A 25,951-nucleotide genomic window follows, 5' to 3' on the forward strand; every position below is an offset into this window, starting at 1 on the left:
AGGCATATAGCAGAGACATCTGTCTGGTGTTCAGTGGAGATTCTCTGCAAGGTCAGAGCTGTCATTCAGAAAAATAGCACATCCAGTCCCTTGCACTGTTGAGACTCTGATGGAAAAACCTGTTCACTGAGCCACAAGTGTTCTTCTCCATTCCACTTAAGCGGGGCTCACAGCTAATCCCAGCAATAAAGTATGTACACTTCTTCACCTCACTGCTCATCTTGTTGACAAGCAAAGAGACCCAGGGGTAGTCTTATATAGTGGTGAGCAAGAAGATGGCCACAGCACAGACTTTTTAGAGTTAACATGTCAAATTACAATGCATGCAAGACTTTCCTAGAGGGAGAATGTCAATTTGATTTTAAATCATGGCTAGGAAACACAGAGTCATCATAAATGGCAAGGACCATAAGAACAACTACAGGGTTAAACCACATACCTGTGGCAATTCAGTGGTTTTAGAATGGTGAGTCTGGCCCACGTCTGAGATAGAAGTGACATTAGAGCAATGGAGGAAGGAAACCTATTGGACTGCACCCCTAAACCTTTCCCTTGTTGAGACTAAGGTGTTTAACACTGTCATTTAGCTGTGATGTTAGTGAAAGCCTATGAGATTTGAATTAGGCTGGATGCCACTTGCTAAGTCCCGCTACACAAAACTCCACAAAGTGGTTAAAAAACTCAGTCTCACTACGCGGATTTCCACAGGTGGGCAGAGTTTCCCAGTGTGCATGTTCGCATTGGGTTTTACATCAACCGGAACGTGGAGTGCGTCCTCGCATTCAAAAATATATGCAAATGGCACCACGCGGTCGCATGGGCACAACCATCTTGTTATCTTACTCTGTTTATGGTGCTGGGCCTGTTTTGTAATCCCTTCCTAATCTTTTTATTCGTTCACCCTCCTAATTAATCAACCCTTGAAGTGGAGGTGGTCGCAATGTTTTTTTGTGCAGCACCACCTCCCGTCCATGCTTGTAGCAGATATCAGGTCCTGCAGTTGGTACCCCCTGCAGCATCAGCTGCATTGGGGCAGAGTGTGTGCGGGTGTGTGTGGTGCACCAGCCAAGTCCAGTGCACCACCCAGCAGCTCATACACCATTAAACGGATATCTTAGACCAGGAAAAGGACCTGCTCGACCTGCTAGGCATCGAGATTGCGGGACTCGTGAGTATTAATTATTGTTATGTTTTTGTTCAACAATGTTTAAAAAAATTCCTAATAGCATGCTGCTCACACTCAGAGGTAAGTTACATTTAGTTTATGTTAAGAATATTATTATGCTGCTCACACTCAGAGGTAAGTTACACTTAGTTTATGTTAAGAATATTATTATGTTCTCTAGTTTGAGCTAGAAAGTGTTCTGCGCTACCTAATCATACTCGTTGTCGCTTGCGTTTGGCTTAATAATTAATTAAGAAGCCATTGTATATTTCTTTGTCGTCCTGTCACCATAGTGAATTAGCGATATCAGTGAGTTAGAGTTCTCTGTGACTTTCTTTATGTAGCTCATACATCCCCAAGCAATTTCACAGTGATGTGCAGTTCTAGTATGCATCTATGCATTGCAAAAAAAGGAGACTGAGTTGATCCATCAAGGGGGTTGAGAAATGAGAATAGACTCAAAGATCATTCATTGCAATGCATTAGTTCCAAAAGTAGTTTTTATCACGGAAATTTGGAATGGAGATTTTAGTATTAGTATGGACAACTCAACGATAGTCGATACTAGTAAAATAGGCAATCTGATATAGATAAGTACAATGTTGCTGCATTTGCCGGTCATAATAATTTTGTGGAGATTAACTGTAATGCTAATCTGCATTTTTTAACCTACTTTAATTCTAACAAGAAGATGGCCAGTACACAGGTGGGTCCAGGATAAGCTGGAGAGAAGGCGCTGACCACCATAGCCACTGCTGAGGGCTCTGCTCAGCTCAGTAAGTCCTCCTATCATTTATTACTATTATTTCCATAACTTTTGCCTCTCCCTACAATTATTCTACTTTTAATTTTGCCTTGTTGATTTTTTTTATATTGTTTCCTTTTTTCCCAACTCCCCTATCCAATACTGTTATTCCTGCATTATCTTTTATTTTCCTCATTTTATGGGTTTTTCTTTGATAGCTGACTTTTTCCGGTCTGTACTCCTCTGTAGCTGTCTTCTGCTTTCTTGTTAATCTTTCCCTCTTCCCTATATATCTTGAGGTACTGTAAACCTAAGAACTCTACTGTCTACTGTGAAGATTGCAGGCCCATGTAAGGTAGTATTATAAATAATATTCACCATGTATGTTTGTTGAAAAGGCTTTCTTTTTCTTGTTCATGCTCTAACAGTTAACGCAAGAGTGGACATGGTCAGGGACCCCCCCCCCAAAACCTCAATTGTGTGCTGTGTAATTCTTTAATACAGTATAAAAGCAGCTACCATAACAATGAGGCATGGCTGGCAAGTATGAGATCCCATTGCATTTGCCAACTAACACCATATGTATTTCATTGATCATTATTATTAAGCCTCTTCATTACGCTTCAATGATGATGAACATCATCATAGGCTATAGCTCTGCCCCTCCATTACAAAAGGTTTTGGGTTGGCTTGAGTACCTGGCTTTCCTAACATTATGAACCAACCAAATGCCCAGAGTAATATTTTTGATAGAAGATACTGCAGTGCTAACAGAACTGTAGTGATGTTTTTCCGTTGTATCTTTTTGTCAACAAAATCAAGAGGGGGTGTGTCTGGCACCTTAAAAATATAATATCGTTTTTATCTAGCCACACAGAGTGCCGCTGGATTAATATTCAGTTGGAGTTGGAGAAGTGGTGACAGGGACGGGAAGTGGTTAGTCACATTGCATATTGACAATTACTTTTATACTCACTAGCTACAAGGGCTTTGTCGTGACTTGTGATTGTAAACCCCCTTCTTTACCAGCTACAGCGGTGGTTCAGCTATGGCCTCTCCGACCTGCAATCCAGCAAAAGCAGACATAATGTACACTAAAAATTATGCCTTGATGGAAATGGGAAAGAACGAATTGTTAAAAGAAAGGATGGGTAAAATGGTATGTGGGTGAAAGGGAAAATGCATGGGAAAGTGAAAGGATGCATGAGTAAGTATTGGGTAAATGGATGGATGGGTGAAAGGATGACTGAAAGAAAGGGTGGAGACTCAATAGGTGGATACTGGATTGGGAATTTTAGTGAAAAACCACATGAGAGAAAGTAAAGCTTAAATCATTGAGGCTATGGGTGAATATAGCAGGAAGAATGAAAGGATGATTGAATAATTGCTTGGATGAATAAACAAGGGTGCATTTCTGGAGAGTGGTATGCTGCTCACCTACTTTGCTTATTTTGTTTTATGGTTATCAAAGTTATGGTTCAAAGTGGGGGTTATTTAAATTTTTGTTCCAATCCTTTAATTCACTGTATTTATTAAGTGAGGCAGATATGTATCCCACTACATATCATTCATCACCCCCTCCCAATTCCATGGAAATTTGCCAACTCATGATCAAAGTGCAGTATACTTCAATTTGTGACTGCAGTGTTGGCTGTGCAAAGTGTATCTGCTTCAGTTAATGCAGCATTTAGAAAGTTTTCAATGTATTGCAAATCAAACACACAAGGTGTGTTCCCTTCACCCACGCAGTCACCTCTTAGTACTTCACTCTTTTATTCTTTCCTAAGTTCTTAGATCCCAGCCTACAAAAAAATTTGAAAAAACCATTCTTCTTATGTGCCACATTTTTTTGGCCATGTAAAGTGATTCCAAAATATATTCCATGGTTTCCTATAACAATGTATTTTATGCCTGTTCACATTTTTCCATTCAGATTTTTGTCTATTACAACAACTAAATTAGCCAAAGCTTAGGCACATCGTAAATCAATGATCAGTGACACCCCTGTAATTATTAACAAAAGCTCGACATAGCCACCTAAACCATCTACCTTACCCAACAGTAAAGCAAATGAAGTTTTCTTTCCTTACTGTCCAGTAAATTAATTTGTTGGAAATAATTTGTGATCATGGGCGAGGTAAGGAATAAACTGGGAATAAATGCCTGATTTGAAGTTTGGCAGAAGGGATATTCTGTGATGAACATGCCAAATACAATAGATGTAGCCCATTCCTTTCCCTGTATGCAGTGCATCATTTTCCCTACCGTCTATGTACGGCAGACAGGATAATAATATCTGCATTACATGTGGTGTGTGACATAGTATCCTATTTAATATTCATCTACATTGTTGGAGTCAGGGTCGAAAATAAAAGGGATTTAAAGAAGTGCAGGGCCAGTGGAATTAAAGATAGATAATTGTCCCCCAGCTGCAGACAGCAGCAAAGTACCCAAAGCGCTTGCTAGAATGCCTCCATAAATTTAGCACAACAACTTGTATTCCATAGTGTATAATACCTTCCTCATTAATGAGAGATAATTTATTATAATTTTTCCACTCAAAGTGTCTGTTTAGTTACTATAAAAGCCTTTTAAAGAAAAAATATCGAATCACTTTTTTCAATCTGGTGTTATTCTGCCTTAATTCTTTTCTGCCAGACAGTCAGTGCTTTTTATGTAGGGCATGGATGGGTAAAAAACTAAAATTGACCCTGTGACTCTCCTAAGCATAACCACATTAAATTCCAATGGCACTAGGGGACCCACAATATAAAACTAATGTGCCTCCAGCTACTTAGTTTTATGCAATTGTTTGTGCAGGAACATTATTTTCAATTTGTCTTTTTTCTTTTAGTTTTTCTCGATAAAGCTACTCCTGCTGGGCCACCAGCACTACCTAACAGACAGAACTATTGACCCATCTACGGCTGTGGAGGTTGGAAAGCATCTAGTCTGAATACCAGCAGCTGGTGGCATTGGAGGATAAAGAGGCAGAAGTAGCAGCCTCTGACCCGAGCCCCAGTTCAGCAAGACAGCCCCAGACTCCCAGTCATTACATCGCAGGTGCTGCCAGATGGCGTAGGTGGTGTTTCGACCCCGGGGGGGCTACATGCACCGGTAAGAGTATCCACTGGTTTGCTGTATGGAGTAGTTGTTCTATTGCCTGGGGTTAGTGATACTGGCTGCTCTGGTCGCTGTATGGAGGAGAAAGAAGGCAGACCTCAAGGAGTTAAGGAAATATCTTCGCCTCCTAGACTTGGTAGTTATACTCTAAGAGCTAGGGTAGCATATGCACTACAGAAGTCTGAAATTATCCAGCCAATTGTGACCCCTAAAAAAACTTCTACAGTAAATAAAACCAAGGTGAAAACAAGGAGGTTAGGGGCCAATTTCGGCGAAGAGGAGTTTAAACGAAGAGAGACTCCCAAAATTAAAGATAGAGCAAAAAAGAAATCTGTATTTAATACAAAAATAACCCCCTCTTTAAAATCATATTATAGAGTTATTGCTTCTACTGCGGGGTTAAACGAGACTACAGAGACAAAGGTGGAAGAGTCTAAATCCAAACATAAAGCCACTGTATGCGACAAGAGTGTTTCCTCTCCTATGACTCCTTTTTTGCAATGCAAACAGAGGGGGTCTAAGCAACCCACTAAGCAACCCACTGATAACCCGGTTTCACCGGTCCTGCATCAAGACGTGACTCTCTCAAATAGATTTAATGCCCTAGGCATCCACGATGTCCATGAGTCACCTGATTTTGTACAAGACCACTCCAAAGAAAAAACAAACCCAATGGTAGAGGAAGTGGTTATACAGAAAGGTGTATCAATGGGAAGGGCGACCGGGGGGCCTGAGAAAAAGTCTGATGTTGATGTTGATAAGGGCTCGGAATTACGATCTCTATCTGACATATTGATCCCTATGAAGGAGGAGATGTTAAGCGGGTTCAAGGTGTCAGAGCTAAATCAGGCCGAGCTTGCTGGCAGGTTCTCGGTTTCCGAAGCAAACCAGGCGCCAATTAAGGCATCTTGTGAAGTCCTGTCTCAGAGACTAGACGAGGTGGTGGTAAGGACTGATCAAATAGAGGCAGAAATCCCTGGCATTAAAGAAGCTATCAGTGGGGCAGCCAAGGACGTGGTCAAGTCAACTCTACAACAAAAGGCACTGAAGGACGATATTGAAAGGTTGGAAAACCATTTGAGGAAGAATAACTTGAGACTCCTTAATGTTCCTGAGAACATAGAAGAGTCGGACATAAAGGGCTTTGTTATCTCTATATTACAGGGGTCGGTCTTGAAGAATCTGCCAGAAATTGATCTGTTATCAGAAATCCAAAGAATTCATCGAGATCCCTATAGGAAAAATCTGAGCAAACAGAAACCCCGGAAGATATTAGTTAACTTCCTTTCTTACTCCGTGAAGGAACAATTATTGTCTATTGGTCTTAAGGAGGGGTATGTGACCTTTTCTCCCAATGGTCTGGATCCAATCACTTTTCAGATTAGGTCAGACATATCGCATATAACAGCTACAAGGCAGTGGGAGATGGGAGGCAGGTTGGAGGAATTGAGTAGCTTGGGAGTCAAGGCACAATTAAAGTTTCCAGCGCAGTTACGTGCTATGTATGATAATCAGATGCATCTGTTTCATACAGTTGAAGAGGCGGATTCCTTTATGACCAGCTTAAGGAAAGTAAAGTGAATTATAATCAAGATGCGTCTGTAATAGTGTAAAATCGTACTTTATGTAAGCTTATCGGCCCCCTCACATTCTCTTTTCTTTTTTGTTTTCTTATTAGTTTAAAGCCTGAGGTGAGGGCGACCAAATGGGTTCGCATATTTGTAAAGGGAGGGTTCCTCAAGGGGTTATCGGGGTACACGTGGGATTGCAGGAGGGAGTGGGGGGATGTGGGGGAACACTGGGTGGGGATCAAAAGGGGGGAAAGAAAATAATTTTAAAAAACTCATCTTACTTTAAGTACTTAAAAAATGGCTGGATAATCCAGGGTTAGGGACTTGTGAACGGATGGCAGGTGTGGTAACTGCTCAGGCTGGTTTGAGTTTCATCTCCTGGAATGTAAACGGATTAAGATGCATTCGGAGGCAAAGATTAATAATGAAATGTCTGGAGCTCGCAGAAGCACGGGTTTGCCTCTTGCAAGAAACTTATTTGACTGCTGGGGAGTCTAATAAACTATTTTCAGGTATACCCTGGATTAAAGCTTATTGTGTCTCGGATCAAAATATCAATATCCGTGGAGTGGCAGTTCTTGTTAAGCGGGGGTCAACTTGTTTGATTAAATCCATCCAGACCGACCAAACTGGGAGGTGGGTAATTGCACAGCTGGATTTTGGGGGCACCGTTTTAACGTGTGCTTCATTCTACGGACCGAATGTTGATGATCCCTCTTACATTGTCAGGCTACAGTCTAGGCTGATGTTGGAAACCCCGCCCATAATTGTAGGAGGAGATTTTAATGTCCTGTTAGATCCCCACAAAGATAGGTCAAATCTAGGGCGTTATATTGGGGCACCCCTGATTCGACGTGCAATGAAGAATATGATCCATGATCTAGGTCTGGTAGATGTTTGGAGGTACAAGAAGGGGGACTTGGCTGGGTTTACATTTCATAGTAAGACACACCATCACTTTTCTAGGATTGATTATCTGTTAGCCAGTAAGAGTTTACTCAATAAAAGATCAGAAATCGCTATCCTTCCCAGCCATTTATCGGACCATGCCCCGGTTTTGTTTGTGATTAAAAACTTAACCAAAATGACCCAATCCAGATGGACACTCAGTAGGGTAAGGCTAGATGATCCAGAAATAATTCAAGCTACTAAAATGTCATCTTTGGAGTTTTTTGATTTCAACATAGGCTCAGCAGCCATAGCGGTTGTTTGGGACGCCTTTAAGGCCAGTTTGAGAGGCCGATTACAGAGCCTCATTAGCTCCAAAAATTGTGTTGAAGGACGGGAATTAAAATCAGGAGAGGAAAAGATTAGATTATTAGAACATGAGCTCCTTAAGGCATCAGGGTTTCTTGAAAGACAAGATAATGTGCAGATGGAACTCGAACAGGCTAGACAAGGCTATAGAGGAATACTAGAAAAGAAGCGTAAGGCCCAATGGGAAAGAAAGAAAATGGAGAATCATGAATATGGGGAGAAGGCTGGTGCCCTTCTGGCATGGAAGGCTAGATCTGACCGCTCTAAAAACGACATCGGCGAGCTGGAGATAAATAGCCATGGGGATAAATCGACTAATATAGACGATATAGACGCTTACTCTATTTTCAGATCTTTATAGGGAGAACTTATTCCCTTCCAAACAACAAATACGGGCTTGGCTGAGCACTAAATCACTTTCTTCGTTAACCCAGGCTAGTAAAGATTTCCTCGATTCCCCGATTACGTTGGAGGAGATAAGAACTCAAATAAAGATCTCTAAAAACAACAAAGCCTCTGGTACGGATGCCCTCCCAAATAAAGTCTACAAGCTCTTGTTAGAGGAAGTAACCCCAGTTTTGGGATCCCTGTTTGATTCAATCTATAATCTAACAGGTCAAATTCCAAGTTCCTGGAGGGAGGCAACCATTGTGTTAATTCTCAAGCCCGGGAAGGATCCTGCAAAAGCTGATTCTTACCGCCCGATCTCCCTGCTGAATGCAGATTATAAGATCTTCATGGGCATTCTGGCAGGGAGACTGGGCAAGTTGGCTTCGGTACTGGTCCACACAGACCAGAAAAGGTTTATCAATGGGAGATATATCCAGGAACAGACTCAGCTGCTTATCGGAAATATCGACCTGGCAACTGCACGGTCGGAACCCTTGGCAGTGGTCGCGTTAGACGCTGCCAAGGCTTTCGACAGGGTGTGTTGGACCTATCTTTGGGAAGTATTGGAGGAAATGGGTTTTGGTCCAATCTTTATTCACACCCTGAGAGGATGTTACCAGGGAGCATCAGCTAAAATTCTTATAAACGGCTCACTCACTTCCAGTTTTGAAATCCAAAGAGGGACTAGACAGGCTGCCCTATTTCACCCCTGCTGTTTGATTTGTATATTGAGCCTTTGGCTCAGGCTATAAGGTTAGATGAGTCCATCCCTCCCTTTAAAACTCAGCAATAACAGTCCAAAAATTGCATTATATGCGGATGATATAATTATATACACAAATAACCCTGAGATAACAATGTTAAAGGTTGGGCTCTTATTGGAGGAGTTTGGTTTAATTTCTGGTTATCTGGCCAACTCCACCAAGATGGAGGTTATGTGTTGGAATATTGATCAGTGGGGGGGGACTACCAGCAAAAAGTTTAAATATTTGGGTATCATAATAGTGAAAGATCTTGAAAAAATTCCACCGATTAATTTTGAAAAAACTATAAAGGAAATAGACCAGCTTTTTGTAAGGTGGAGGAACCTTCCCTTAACCATCTTTGGGAAGGTGAATCTAGTAAAAATTATCATTCTCCCGAAGTTAACATACCTGTGTAATGCGGTTCCTCTGAGGTTCCCTCAGCATTCTATTTCCAAGGCTCAAAGCAAAATAGGGAGCTTTATTTGGGGGAAGAAGGGTGCGAGGCTATCGTGGAAAAAACAGAGGCGCCGTTTAGCCAAAGGGGAATTGGCCCTTCCCGATATTCTTTGGTATTTGGCTGCTTTTCAATTTAAAGCTATCAGGATGCTTCTGATCGAACCAACAGCAAGTGCTTGGGGTAAACTGCTAGGGGAGTTGGTCACCATTGAAGGAGGGGGGGCTGTGGCCGGGTTTCTCTACAAGTTTGGTTCACCAAAGTTTTTTAAAAGAGTAAGACTAAAGGTCCTTAAAAACGCTTTGGAAGTTTGGTATAACATCCGTACCAGATGTGGGATAGGCTATTATTCCGATCAGGCTCCGATATGGGATTCCCCTGGGACTCCACTCTGTCTTCAGGATAGTTTGGCTGTCCCTATAAAAAGAGCGGGAGTCTCAATCTGGTCGGATTTGGGGGATGAAAATTGCATACATCCCTGGGAGTTATTAAAGGTAAGAATAGGCTTGGGGCTATCAAAATTTAAGTTTATACAATTAAAATCCTGGTTTGAAACGGAAAAGGAAAATTTCAGTGGTAACGGGGAGTTGGAGGCCATGCTTAAAACCACTCAACAGCTGAAGAAGGAAATTTCAATTTGGTACAGGTTTTTGATAAATGCAGATGATGCGGATATTCCACAGCATGCCTCAGTATGGAATGACTCCGCCTTTGAACCTGATATAAAGTATCTTTTGGAACCCTCTTTAAATCTGCTTTATAAGTATACTAAATCAGCCAGCTTGAAGAAAAATCACTTTTTTGTTACCAATCGAATTTACTTAACCCCGGAAAAAATCTCAAAATTTGCACCTACTCCTGAACCGAAATGCCCCAGGTGTTCGATCCCTAAAGCCAATGATATACACATCTTCTATGAGTGTTCTAAATTGGAAGTATATTGGACAGGGGTGTGTAAGTTTCTATGTAAGACCTTTGAAACTGATATTGCTTTGAATGCATCTTTAGTCTTTTTTGCTAATGATCGGTTGTCCACTGCATGTCTGGAACAGCCTCAAAGAGGTTTACTGCTGTGTCTGATATTGCTGGCCCGTAGGGAAATATGTCTTAAATTGAAAGACCCCTCCCCCCGAAAACTGATGACTGGTTAAAATCTGCACTTGCAATGGCCCGACTCGAAACAATCGGAACTAGTACTAGCTCCCCCAATTGTTCGTTACCATTTATAAAAATGGGTAGAGAGCTGAGAATATTCTTAAACACAATGCTGTTAAGGAACCTGATCCTATGATTAACACCTAAATCCCGGATAAAAAAGGGGATTGGTTGGATAACCTAAACAAGTGCAGGCGGCCGGAGGGTGCCCCGATAGAAAATAACGGCTGGATAAGATCTGCAAGTTGTTTATAGGTGAGATGAGGACAAAAAAAAAATAGAAAAAAAACAAACTAAAGTTACAAAATCCTTAAGTCATGAAAAGTGGACTCAAAGTCTGGAGCGTACAAGGTTAAGCGTTTACACCAAACACGGCCTGAATGATGATGCTGACGACTGATGTTATTCCATATCTAAAATATGGATCACTTTTATGTGTGGGTGGAAAAATGGGGCTACTGTGGTCCATTGCTTAGGTAATAGAAGATCTTGCAGTAAGTTGGTGTTGCTTTAACCACATCCCCCTACCAAGTGTGTGATTAATTTTTACTGTAAATTAAGTCACACTGCTCAATAAATCACACAGCCTGGCGGAAAAGGGTTAGGGGTATAATGACTGAATGAGAAAGGGGATTTGGGGAAAGGTGTGACAAAGACAAACACCACATAAGGACAAGATTAATCTGGGAGATGAGTAGCACATCATCATCATCAATCTGTTGTGGAAGGAAACGTAGAAATGAGCATAGCACAGTACAGTTAAATGCATTGCAAACAGTCGTTCTGACCCAGAGACCCATGTTACCAGATATCGAAATGTTCTGTCTTCTAGGGTTGTTAAAATCAATCTTTGGAGGAGTGAAACCACCCAGTTCGAAATCATATGATTGTTAAAATAAAAATGACACTGTATTGTCAAAATTGGTTGCTGCATTCTCCTCAGAAATGTCCATTACTCTTGGGTACCTGTCTAGACCAGTCCAGTAGGCAGACAGGAGTATTGAGCTCAGCTTTCACCTTTAGTTCGTGCAGGAGATGGGAAGGCCTGTGAATTGTAAAACAAAAACTGTATTGTAGAGTCAAGGAGAAGGACAGGGAGCAGGTAAGCTTCATGAGTAGTGTACCAAGAAGACTCAAAGGCAGAGCAAAAAACAAGAGGACTCAGAGTTTTACTTTTGCCACCAGTGCAACACACACACACTCAGCAGAATTTCCAAAATCAACGCACCTCTCTTCATTCCACATAGCTGAGCACTAGGCCTCAGAGTTATGGTTTCCCTTTGAAGTCGATAACTTCTTTCTTCTAGCTGTTGATGAGTTAGTCCTGCCTGAATTCTTCCATTCTCCTCCATACTCAGAGTAATTACATCACAGTCCTGACCCAAGCAAGATAGACGTGTAGTGCAAAGCTGTTGAAGGTCAAATAGAAAAACAGAATTGCAGTATCTTGTTTAGGTTTTGTTTGTTGACTACAGTGACTGATCTGGTATCTGAAGAACCAGAAAAAAGGAGTGGACCCTGCAACTAAACCTGGCTAAATATGGAAGGGCAAGTCACCTCCAAGAGAAATGATCACTCATCATTTAGGTCCCAAACATTGCAAATAATCTGAATCAAGTTTACAAATTATGGTACATGGATAACATATCAAAACCACAAATATGTGGGACATAAATATTGTGACAAAAATATTAAGTCCAAAAATATTGTTATCCAATACTTATAATGTAAATAAGAAATATTGAAAAAATTAATTTTGCTATACACTAATATCATAAACAAAAATATTTTTTTCAATATAAACATAGTTAAACATAGTAAACATTAAATACATTAACATTAAACAGTAATATAAACTAAACTGAATATATTAAATAATTTAAAATTATATATAAATGTTATACTTATTTTAAAAAGCTCCTATACATTTATATGAATGTTTATTTAAACATAAGATTTAAAACTAATATTGAAGTAATAATTACAATTAATGTTACAATTTACTAATTATCTTGTAAACTGTAAAAAAAAACAAATATATATATATAGATATGTATATATATATATATATTCACTGAAAAAAACATAGGTTTCATGCACGTTATAGTTAGTTGCAATGTCTTTACAAATAAAAATGTAGTTCCTTCAAAAGTGTACATGAAAATTGATGAAAATAAATCAGTGATCTGTTTAATGCCAACACTGCGCGAGTGTTCCATATTCAACGAAGAACTACTGAAACTGGAAAATGAAGAAATTATAAAAATGGAAGCCATCGATAAAATAGAGCATGAAGGAATCACTATTATTTTGACGGGAAAGTTGAAAACAAAACTGGATTCTTTAGAAAAAAAAATATCTAAAACAGCTAGTTTAGAAAAGAAACTATATGCATGTGTAAACTGTCGGGTAATTTTAAGGCGTAATTTGGATGTAGAAAAAGGGTTAGTTAATGGCGCAATGGGTAAAGTGGTGGATTTTGTTGATTATCAGAAAAAAGACGGAATTAAATTTTAAAAAATTAAATTTGATCAGATTGAAGAAGTTAAAGAAATTGGTCGTTGCTCAGTTCATTTTTTGCTTGTTAAAGATTTATATGTCCGTAGGAAACAATTTCCATTTTCTCTGGCATATGCAGTGACTATTCATAAATCTCAAGGATTAAGTGTAGACAGTGCATTGGTGAACATTGGATCTACTGTATTTAAAGAGGGTATGGCATATGTTGCTTAGTCGCGAGTCAGAACATTATCTGGTTTGTTTTTTATTGATTTTGATGAGACAAAGGTTACTGCAGATGCAAACTGTGTAAAATAGTAGAATAGGTTAAGAAGGGTCCAAATTTAGGTCAATATCCTGTATTTGAAAAGCGTGTTATTGGTCGAAAAAGAAGGTTTGAGAATATCTGTTCTGAAGGTGTCGAGAAGAGAAAAGAAAAGGATATTGTTGTGATTGCAAGTAAAAGTAATTGGACACTGTTGAAGAGGTTGTTGGTTATCAGTTTGAAAATAGTTCAGGTGTCAACTGCTATGCTAATGTAGTGGTCAATGTTTTTTATATTGAAGGTTTGCAAGAACTAATTATGCAGAATCGGCAAAAAAGATTTGTTCTCTGTTGCATTCTGTTTATATAAAATTGACAACACATACAAGTAAAATACAATCTGTTTCAGATGTTCGTAATCTTTTGAATGTGTGTTCTGGTTCTACACATTTTACACAAAATATCCAACAAGATGCTCAGGAATTTTTAATATGCTTACCATTTTTGAAAATGAAGGTGTAGACATAGAAAATATATTTGGCCTTGCTTACAAATGGGAACATCATTGTGAAAATTGCATGTATACATGTACCACTAATGTAGACACTGTAGTATTTCTGTATTTACCATTACCAGACTGTAAATCAGTGTCTTTCAATAAATTAGTTAAAGGTGCAAATCAAAACATGGAGTGTAGCCAATGTAAATCAGAAATGTTATCCACATTATTTTTAACAAAATATGGACAATACATAATTTTAATGATGCACGTTGTACAGCTGATGGAAGAAAATTGGATACTTTAATAAAGCAGTTTGTAGCAACACAACTATCAATATCAGGAAGGACTTTTGTAGCAATTGCAATAATTTTCCATGATGGTCCTTCCACCACATCTGGACATTACACTGCCTATCTAAAATGTGACAAAGGCTGGACACTTTGTAATGATTCCCAGTTGGTTTTCAAACAACGTTTGCTAGGGAATAACCTAATTCCTACCTAATATTTTTAAAGTCAAAGTTTTAGGAAGATAATTCATTCTCTGAGGAATTTATTATTATAATTTAATAGGACTACCATTGGACAATTTACATAAAAAGGAGTGCAAAAATACCATTTGGCCTCAAGGAAAGGTATATGTTTGAATTATGGACTTTTTTGTGCTCATTGACTCGGTGAATTTTTTTAAGTGACAACATTTATAGTTTTTATAAGTTAAACATAAAATTTTGTTAGCCATAAGCATATCATATATGTGTGATTTTTATCTTGTGGTATTTTCCTAAGAATAGCATGTTGGGTGTTTTTAAACGATCTTTTTGATAGTTTTTTTTTTGCCCGCTGATGTGATGAGTACGATTGAAATCACTATTTCTAGTGAAATTCAATATATTCTGAGAACAGCAAAAAAAGCAAACAAATTACTTTGTTGAAATTATGCTATATTGTAAAAAAATGTATTATTACATGTTATAACTATTTTTTCTTTTCTTTACAGATCCTAATTCTAAAATAAGCAGTTGACATCCATTTTTATTGCAAAAAAAATCTGAAAAAAATGTATACCATTTTTAATTTCTATTACTGTGAAGGTAAGTTAAACTAAGTATTAATATGCAGAATGGGCAGATCTGCAGGAACCTACAAAGATTGAAAAAGTTTTTAAAAACACTCTGTTTATACCGATGTAGTTTTGAAATCTCTCTGTTACAGGATATTATGTGATCTCCAAAAAAACAGATTTGAGTGGTTCATAATATTTTCCATTGTACCTATTGAAGGACCGCAATCATTTTAATCATTCTTGTTTGAGCATCTTTGCAGACAAAACTCTGTGCTTACCTTCTATCATTCGGAAGCAATTTTAAAACAGAAATATGTCACTTTTTGTAACATAGTTGTTACACAAGACACTCTTTCATATTTACAAAGAGAGGAAAAGGCGCTCTGTGTACTTTTTCTACTCCATGTAAATACAACCTCATCATACACACCACTTTGCATTGTAAGGTTGTTCTATAAGTGTTGTTGTGCATGATTGCACTGAATACTCATAGAACAAGACACATCTCCAGATTCATCAGAAGTCATAAATCTCGATATGTGTGTGAATGCTGCACCATTCTCTAATTGGTGTACGAAAGCACATCAAGGAGAATTGTTTTCATTTCTCCTCATTGCTTAATCTTCAATGCATGCTAAAATGTTCAGCATACATTGAAGGAGAAAAATGTGTTTACTGATTGTTTTTGTGCAGGAAGGTGTGTCTTTCTGTACAAAAGCAAACAGCACATGACAGATATATCCTTCCACCATGGTGGAAGGGTGCCTGTGTCACCACATGGCTGCAATTTAAGCAGCCGTGCAGAGAGAAGCATAGATGTGCAACATATTTATGTACATATGTTGCATCCCTGTGCTTCGGAAGTACTACAGCACACTGCAGTTAATGACGTTACTGTGTGATGCTGCATCACTTCCTCATAGTTCTGCACTTATACATTCAACATATGCTATTAATGCATTCATTCATTCATTTACGTACTACACGTACATTCATCTAAACTTTCACACACCAACAAACAAATATATTGCTCTATTTTTAAACAGGAAAGTTAGTTCTTAGAATAACTTTTTTTTTCTTCTTTTTTCTTTTATATATTTTTTTGTTTTTTTGAACAATTTTAAAAAATTTGGGGATTTTCTTGAAAAAAAAAAGGAAAAAACAGAGCTGGAGGAACAAAACAATGAACTTCAGGGGAAAAAAAACAAAAAAAAAACTAACACTGATGGCTTTCTTGCATCCTGCAAATTAAGTCAATAGATTGCTCTCCGTAGCATAGCACTGCATTACACTTCAAGCAGAGGACTTTCAGCGTGGCAAACTGAGGACGGATGTCCAGGTGTTGGTCCGATGGATGCACGCGAGAAGTACTTGGCTCTGATGTCTGTGAAGGTCCAGGAAGAACTCTCATTCTTCGGCACTCTTCACGTGCCAGGTTTATTGGATGCATGGTTTTGAGATGTTTTTTCATGCTGGCTGTACCACATTAGTACTTCTTTTCTGGATCGCCACGGGAGAGCACTCTTTGACATATCTTGCATGTCACTTTGGTGGCATTGGTTTTGGATTGCCCCTCTGGAAAAGTCAAAAATTTCCAGATGATAGATGAATATCTTTCCGGGCGTGGTGCTTCAACCAGAAATTCATCTCCAGAAGAATGTTGAGATGCTGGAGATCCCTCCTGCCCTGAAGCCATTGTTTTGCAAAAAAGATTGAATTAAGTTTAAACTTAGCCAAAAAAAGTTCTTCTCAGCAGAGAGATACTCCTCCAAAGAAGGTCTAAGAAGAATGATTGAAATGGGTGGGGACTTTCAATAGTTAGAACAGGAAGTGTAATGAACCAATCAAATCTCTTTTTTTCAGGTCACATGGGATCAGCGCACCGTGCGTTTACGCAGCACGCACCCAGCGCGCATCCGCAAAATTGAATTTAAAAGGAATATAGGATTAGACGTAAAAATATATTACTTTTATTAGTAGTTTAGAGTTTATCTTCAATTAATATATTCACATGAAATACATATTTATATGTTTTTTTAAATGTTAAATATTTCGCGGGATTCGCGCACCCATCACGTCATACACGCATATGATGCATCGCGGAAGTGCGTAAGCATCACGTAATGTGTATCGTACGTGTCGCGTATAGGCTTGGAGTCGCGTACCGGTCGCATTGAAATCGCGCACCAAACACGTACCCAACGCATAACGTACGCGTATGCTTTCGCGTAGGGATCGAGAACGGTGCGCATAGGGTGCACAGATCCCCAAAAAATGGGGAAAAAAATAAAAAATAAAGTTTTGAAAATATAGTTTAAAAAATATTTAAAAAAATATAAAAACATATTTTAAAACATTAAGAATTTTTTTTACAAAAACCCAATAAAAACAAATATTATTTTTTAATTTTTAAAAGAATTAATTGAAAAAATATGTTAAATTAAAGGTGGAAAAAAAAGTATTTTAAAAAAACATAATTAAAGGAATTGACACACTGAAATTGAAAAATTTAGAAAATAAATGAACATCATTAAACATCATAGCTTTAGAGATAAATTATAGATAGGAATTAGCATTTAAAAAACCTTTGAAATTCACTGAAAAAAACATAGGTTTCATGCACGTTATAGTTAGGAATTGGCATTTCAAAAACCTTAGAAATTCACTGAAAATCCATAGGTTTCAAGGGTGTTATAGTTAGCTGGACATTTCCCTCGTACAAAACCCTAGAAATTCCCCCGTTATAGTTAGTTCAGCTAACTATAACTCGCGCGCCCCCGCAATGCACTGCTGATGACGTCAAATATTACATCACTCATGACATGGTCAGTGGCATCATAATAATATATATTTAAACAATATAAAAAACTATAAAAATATAAGAATAATACATGCACTATTTCCACTCCAATCTTTTCAACAGTAGGGAAATCATGGACTCAGGAGGGGTAAAATGTACTATTACTTCTCCAGTCTGTGCAATAGCAGGGAAAGTGTTGAATTTAGGAGGGATACAAATTACTATTCTCACTCCATTCTGTGCCTCAGTAGGGAAAGGCTTGGATTGGGGAGGGGTGAAAGTTACTATTCCCACTCCAGTCAGTGCAACATTAGGGAAAGGGTTGGACTCAGGAGGGTAAAGTTTAATATTCCCACTCCACTCTGTGAAACAGTTGGGAAAGTGTTGGATTGCAGATGGGTTCATATTTCCTATTCCCACACCAGTCTTTGTAACAGTAGGGAAAGTGTTGGAGTGTGGAGGGGTAACATTTGCTATTTCCACTCCAGTCTGTGCAGTAGAGAGAGAGTACTTCTCTTCAATTAAATAAAATATTCTACCAACTACATTAAATAACTACAAATATAAATATAGGAATTTAAAATATATCAATAATTTTTTTAATGATAAAATACATTTGTATTACAATATTTAAAATATATTTTAAATTAAACCAAGTAATATTATTAATACAATTAAAATACAACACTATATTTCCACATTTCTAGCAAGCAACAAATATAATGTTCTTTACAATTAAAAAGCAGTACACAGTTAACAAATAACATGATAAATAATACATTTTGTAAACAGTAAATAACTTTTTATGTTTATTCATACGTAAGTAACTTCCTACCCTTGACCTCTACAAAGTAAACAACACACACTCAAAATACATCTTGAAATTATTATGTTTACAAATGTTACATGATTAATTATCAATTAAAAACTTAATAGTAATTAACTAATATTAAAATAAGTATATGTAACAAACTTCGCACCCTTTGCCCCTACAAAACTAAACAATTTGCACCTAATACACATTAAAAAACAAATCTTCACTATATAATTCACATAATTAATTATCAATTAAACAATTAATAACAAATAATTAATAATACATTTAATGTAATTCACTTTCCACCCTTTACCACTACAAACACAACAACCCACACCTCATATATAACTTCAAAATAAATTACACAATGTCTATAAATCATTATTAATAATTATCATTAATTATTATAATGAATTTCCTATGCACCCTTCACCCCTACAAAAACCACAACCCACACCACAAATATTAATAATGAATTACATTAATTGCACAGTTACATAATTAATTATCAATTAAATAAGCAATACTAACTAAAGTTAATTATTAAATAATTCGTTTTAAATGAATTTCCACTCTATACCCCTACAAACCCCAAAACCTGCACCTAAAACTTTACATAATTTAAAAATAAATTACACTGTCAACATAGTTAATGATCTAACCAATATTTATTATTAATTAATAATTAATCTTAATTAATTTACTTCAAACCATGCACCCCCTAAAAACCCACAACGGTCTACAGCACTAAGAGTAGAAATAAACAATCACATTTAATTTAAAAACAACTAGAAATTTACAAACTATATGAAGAGGCATTAACAATAATTACACAATTTATGACATATAAAAATAAAATATATACAAACATACATAACAATGATTAGAAAATGATATTATTACCAATATGTGTTTAAACAATAATAACAAAATAGTTTTAACATTGATATTAACAACATAGATATTCTAACATAGATATGAATTATCTTTTTATCAATATTCTTGTCCATGATATGTTTTGCGTACAATATTTGTGCATCACAATATTTCAAACTCGATATTTCTGCTGCTCTTTATGTTTTTAGATATTTTGTCTGAATAACCAAATTACAGTTGAACACCCTTACTCACTGTCTGCCATCACATAACTCATCACTCATCACTCACAATCACTCAATAATATATCACTCATCGGTGCAATAGTTACCTGTTCCAATACAAGCACGGTGATGCAAGCAACAGATTGCAATTCATCTGTTTTGTAAATCAAATGATCGCCTCGGGCAGCCCTTCTTGGTGATGAAAACAAGGGAGGATCATAATTGTAAAAGCCATCACCTCGAGGAAAAAAATTATTGCCCAATACTCAGGCCCCAAACATTACAATTCAATCATCTCAAGCAAGTTCCCACATTACAGTTCAATACCCTCCCCCACTGTCTGATGCCACATGAATCATTAATCATCACTTGCAATCACTCAATAATATAACACTCCTTGGTGCAATAGTTACATGATCTAATGCAAGAGCGGTCGTAGGTACATAATTGTTTCGGAATTTGCCACTCTTGTAAATCAAATGACCTTCTGGGGCAGCATTTCTAGGTGATGAAAAATAAAAGGATCTTAGGAGTGGATCGTACATGTACATTTTCACCAAGTAAGTTTGTAAAGACCAATCACCTCCAGGAAAACTACCTCCCATCATTCAGGCCCTAAACATTGTAAATCATCTCATTCAAGTTTCCAATTTACTGTTGAACACTCTCCCTCACTATCTGCCACTACATGAATTATCAATCATCGCTCACATCACTCACTCACTGTTGCAATAGTCCTCTTCCAATCCAAGGACGGGTAGGTTAGGTTGTGGGTACACAATTGTATCTTTGATGCAGGTAACATGTGGAATTTGGTATTGGCACTCTTGTAAATCAATACTATTCTAGGGCAGCGCTGCTAACAGATGCAAAAATGGATAGGCATGCAAGAGAGACAGGCATTGTCTCCAATGTCATGAAGAAATTGTGAAGGCTCCTTCACTCAACACGGTTTCAAATGCAATCTAGCAATATATGTGGCAGAAAAATGGCACAGTAGCCTAAATCTGACAAAAACATAATGTTCCACTAGCTATTTTTCTTTTGTTGCAAAGAAAGAAGATCAACAAGAAATAATGAAAAAGTTCCATGGTGACACTGCCATACTAAGTTTGGGAAATAGAGTTTGTCCTCAAAATCATGTGGCTCTCCCAAAAGTTGGTCAGCTAACATACTTGATACTTGCAAATCCTCCTTGTCCTCCTGTGCTATTTCAGGAACAGTGTAATTATGTGGTATGAAATGCTGGTTCACTTTGATGATAGTCAATCTCTCCATGTTTTGAGGTGAGATACTTGTCCTTTTCACTGTAACCACTGCACCAGCTGCACTTAACACATGCTCAGCATTCACCCTGGCTACAGGACAAGCCAGATAGTTTATTCCCAGACTGCTGAGCTCTGGCCATTGGCGTATCGTCTAATACCAATACATCAGTGGGTTTTGATCCATATAGACCTCTTTTGGATCATCCCGATACTCCCAGAAAATCCTCTGGATGGTCATCAATGCTGCACTTGCTTGACCTTTTTTGCCATCTCCTCTGCATTGGACTTAAGCCCTGCAGATTGATACCAATGCAGAGGTTGAGTCAGGTCCTTTTGTTGCTGTTGTTGCCATTGTTCTAGTTGATAGTGATGTTGGCCTTGCTAACTTTCCATGTGAAAACCTCAAAAGGGACTAGAGTCTGTGCCAGGCATTTGACTGTGCCTCATCTCTCCACATCTATAGTCATAGTTTTCCCAACTGCATCCAATGCTCTTTAAATGACATAGGCATTGATCTGTTTGTACTGCTTACATGTAAAAGGTCATGTTCCAACGTGTTGGCACCTCCTGTATCAGGGGTTTAACTGGTACTCTATTAGCACCCTGAATAATCTGTAACTGCTACCGGGCTTTAAAAGAATGGCTAAAATGAGTACAGTTTATTTTGCAGGTGCAGAATGTTGCTGGCTATGTATGCTTTTTTGAGATAGTCTCCATCTGCCATGGCCTTAACTATGCTACTGCCATTGTGAATGGGAACAAATCTAATTCTGAGACCTCTGGGTCACAGCCATTCAGACACCTTACTGTTAAATTAATCGAAGATGTTCACAGCTGTATTTGATTTCTCCATGGTGAACATGGCCACTGTTGCATGCTACAAATGCTCTTAAAACTTTCTTCAGAGCAAAGACCTGTAGATACTGTTTGCTTTACTCCCACAAATGAGATCCAGTGTGCAGTGATGCACAGGTAATCAGTTGCGTGACAAACTAGTCCATATGTCCGTCTTCAGGTGGATTGTGTGAACAACACTTTACTGCAAGGCTTGTCCAAACAATTGCATCACATCATGCTACAGTACTGGAACAGCAAATCTGGTAAAATAAGACTGACTTGGAAACTTCCATTTTGGGCAGATGACTGTCACACATTCTAAGACTCCTACTCCTTCCACAACAGAAAAAGGGAGAAGGTCCAGCTCCAACATTTTTGCCAGATTTCCATTGTACAAATGTGCCATTGGAAGGTTGAGGTCGTAGGGCTCCTCCTGCCTAAACATGTCTGGAATGGTAGCCTGTAGCTTCTTTTCTGGGGCCACTGACGAAGGTAACTTTTGTGAAGTAGGTAGTAGACTCAGTGTGTGTCATGGTGGGGCAGTCACTTTATGCCGTGGTGTCTCCATCTCACTCTGAGTCTTCTTCTGCCATTGTGAAGTCATTGAGCCGGGTGTCTCTGCTGGTGTTCTGCTGGGGATATGACTGCTTTGCGTGAGGCTGTCACCTTCTTCTTACTCATCATCACCTCCCAGTGTGAAAGGGCATGTATCTGACATTTCCTGTCTCTCCTTACCTTCACCACCACAATCACATTAAGCAATTTTTTAAGGTGCTCCTCCCATGAATTGTGTGGTGTTTTTTCACATGGGTCATTTGGCCTACAGTACCATAATGTAAACCAGGCTTTTCTCAACTAACATGGGTGTTGCATGGGGTTTGCATTGTGCTCCCCCTGTGTGCCACTGCCAAAGCCTGAAGATGAACTGGAGGTATTTGGGCTTTAGGTAGGTGGGCGTATCATCGATTGCCTCTCTGCAGTGCATAGTTCTATTGAGGTAGTGGTTAGTACAAGTCTCAGTGGGCCTTTGCAAATATGGGAGCTAGTGGTGCAATCTGTGCAATATCCATCAGAGCAGATTGAATAGCAATGTCTGACTACTCTGTGTCACCATCCACAATGACTGGCTCGTTGTCATCATCCCCTTCCATAATTCTAAGGAAGGCTATCAGGAGCTTTTCTTTTTGCTTTCTTCTCCTGGCATCTCCCGAACTCTGGCAGGGTCCATCCCATGTCCCTATCATCATCATCATCAGAAGTGGTGCTTGAAGAAGATGAATGAGTAGTGAACTTCCTTTTTTTTGCTGGAGGTCTGGGAGCCAATGATTCTAAATGAGGAGATTCTTGCTTGGCATGATGCCCGACCTCCAGTTCTGCTTTAACATCAGGAATATGTGCTTTTCTGGCTGTGGATGCTGTCCATTTTGCTCTGTTTCCTGAAATGATTGGTTATTACTTTGTTAAATGGACAAATCCAATTCAATTTAATGCTTGTTGGAGTTGCCATGAGTGCACTGTCTGCCTCACTGGAAGACATGGGCTTGGGCTTAGGTTGGGGCAGTGCTGTTTATCCAGTAGTGCTGCTACCAGCTTGCTCCCTCAACGCCAGTGTGGCAGGCACCAAACTTTGACAGAAAAAGGTTTCAGCCAACACGCCACTGGTGGAAAACTGCTTCTTGTCACTGACCATTTTCTTGGCAGTAACTTTCTTTGGGTCCACCTTAAAGCTCTCAGCAGTGGCACAAAGCTGCAAAAGCATAAGATATTAGAGGACTGATGTGTGATGTCACCGTAGAGGTCATATGTAACCTCGGGCATAAAACTCTGCTTCATTTGCAGAGATTGAGGAATTTGGCAACTCTGTATTTCACGGAGAATGTAAAGTTATCGTTAAACTCTGCACTCCACAATGGAGCGGAGTTTTTCCTTGGTCCACACCCTCGAAATGTCATTCTACTCGTGCAGAAGTGACTTGCTGGCAATCGCAAATGCTCGCAAGAGTTTCAGGGCTGTTTGCGGGCATCCCGAGATTTGCTAGCCGGCTGCATGCTCCCACAAGATTTTGAGGTCGCCAACATGTCATTCGGGCGTGCCACCCACTTCCGGCGGATGTTTTCTGCTCTAAGCGATCCCGAATGTGCAGGATCTACTGAAGCTGCAATCTGGGGTAGAGTCTCTCCTAGAGAAGCATCAAAATCTTCCTGAACTGATGATTTGGAGTTAAAAACCTCCTTGAATTGACATTCGGCAGTGTTTTTTTTTGTGTGAGGAGTTTATTTCTTTTCAAACTTTTTTTTCAGGTGGAAGGAAGTGCACCAGAGTCTTCAACTTTCAGTTCCTGTCCGCCAGGCTCCTCCCACTGCTTTGTCCAACTCCTGGTCACTATTAATTTTGATTTTGAGCTGGAAGGATCCATCTTTGTTTCTGCTGCATCTCCCATTGCATTTAAGGACTTTTTGCATTTGAGATTTCACAAACTGGTATTGTTTCTTTGATTGGGGCCATGCACCTGGATTTATTTGTACTTTTAATGTATTTAAAACATTTTGTGTGGTGGGTGGCCTGTTGTTTCAGGAGAGGCCTTGTGATCACTGATTTCTTTGCATTTTATTTTTTTTATTTTGAAAAGAAAACATCTTGCACAGTTTACTACATTTTCTCCATGTTTTTTTAATACATTTGCTATATTGATTTAATTCACTATGTGGCCTAGTCTGTCTATTGGTTTTCCAATCAGTAGGCCCAGTGCTAGTCATAGGTGCATGAAACCACTGTTTCTGTTGTGTCCACAGCATTTAGACCATGGATGGATTTGAATTGAAATAAGGAATGTGTTTTTATTTGTATTATTTCAGTTTTTTTCATGCAAACAGTGTATATTACTAGGTGGGGTAAAGCCTTTGAAGGATGTGTGTTGTTATAAATACTTTTTTTAGCCCTGTTAATTTAATTTTTGGGCATTGCTGAATTAATGCAGTTTTCTCTGTTTTACCATGCCTCCTTCTCTGACCAGTTTGTGTGTGTGTGCTTGCCACAAGCCACCATTTGCCTTTGTTCCAGATGCCATTAGGCCACTTGCCATGGGCCATTTATTATAGTCAGTGGACTGTCCCTGGGCATGCATGTGCTGTTTGTTTTATAGGCCTCCTGCCTCTTGTTGTGACTTTTGAGTGACCATTTGGCTGGTGGCCATTTTGTGTAGGCACCCAGTGTGCGTTTGCCATAGGCCTGTATGTGTTAGGCCTCCTGCTTCTTGTTGTGGCCATGTGACTGGCAGCCATTTTGTGTAGGCAGCCAGTGTGCTTTTTCAATAGGCCTGCATGCTTTCTTTGTTCTAGCCTCCTGCTTCTTGTTGTGAGTTACCATGTGGATTGCAGCCATTTTGTGTATCCAGACAGTTTGCTTTTGCCATAGACCTCCATGCATTCTTTGTTCTAGGCCTCCTGCTTCTTGTTATGACCAAGTAGCTGGTGGCCATTTTGCATAGGCAGCCAGTGTGCTTTTTCCATAGTCCTGCATGCATTCTTTGTTTTCTAGGCCTAGTGCTTCTTGTTGTGAGTCAGTCACCATGTAGATGATGGCCATTTTGTGTATCCATCCACTGTGCTTTTGTATTAGGTCTGCATGTCTTCTTTGTTGTGTCCATGCCATCTTGTTGGTTGTTGTTGTTGTGACTATGACCATGTAGCTGGCGCCATTTTGTGTTAACAACTAGCCAGCCAGTGTGCTTTTCCCATAGGCCTGCATGTGTTCTTTTGTTGAGGAAGAAGAGCAATCTCCTCCAGAAGATCCATTCTCTTCCAGATCTCCAGCTAGAAAAAGGAGGGTTAGTGGTGCATCATCTCCTTCTCCAAGCCCCCTTTCTGATGATCCAGAAACCACTTGGATCCTGACTTAGACTGGGAGTGAGACACGCCATGAGGTTACTGAAATAAGGCTAGGGAAAAGAAAGGTTCCAGAAAGCCTTAGAGTTTCTGAGGCAGATGTAGAAGAGAAGGATGACAATGAGCCAGTCATCATGGAAGTTAGCCTAGCCCCAGTAGAGATCGACGTTACCCCATCCCAACTTCCTGGGGGGATGTGACAGTGGCGCCACAGATCCAACCACCACCAGCTGCCATATTTGCAAAGTCCTGACAGCAACCTACATGCACAACCACCTCAGTAGAAGTAGGTATTGCAGAGAGTCAAAT

The sequence above is a fragment of the Triturus cristatus genome, chromosome 3_1, assembly GCF_964204655.1.
Source record: "Triturus cristatus chromosome 3_1, aTriCri1.1, whole genome shotgun sequence".
Taxonomy (NCBI): domain Eukaryota; kingdom Metazoa; phylum Chordata; class Amphibia; order Caudata; family Salamandridae; genus Triturus; species Triturus cristatus.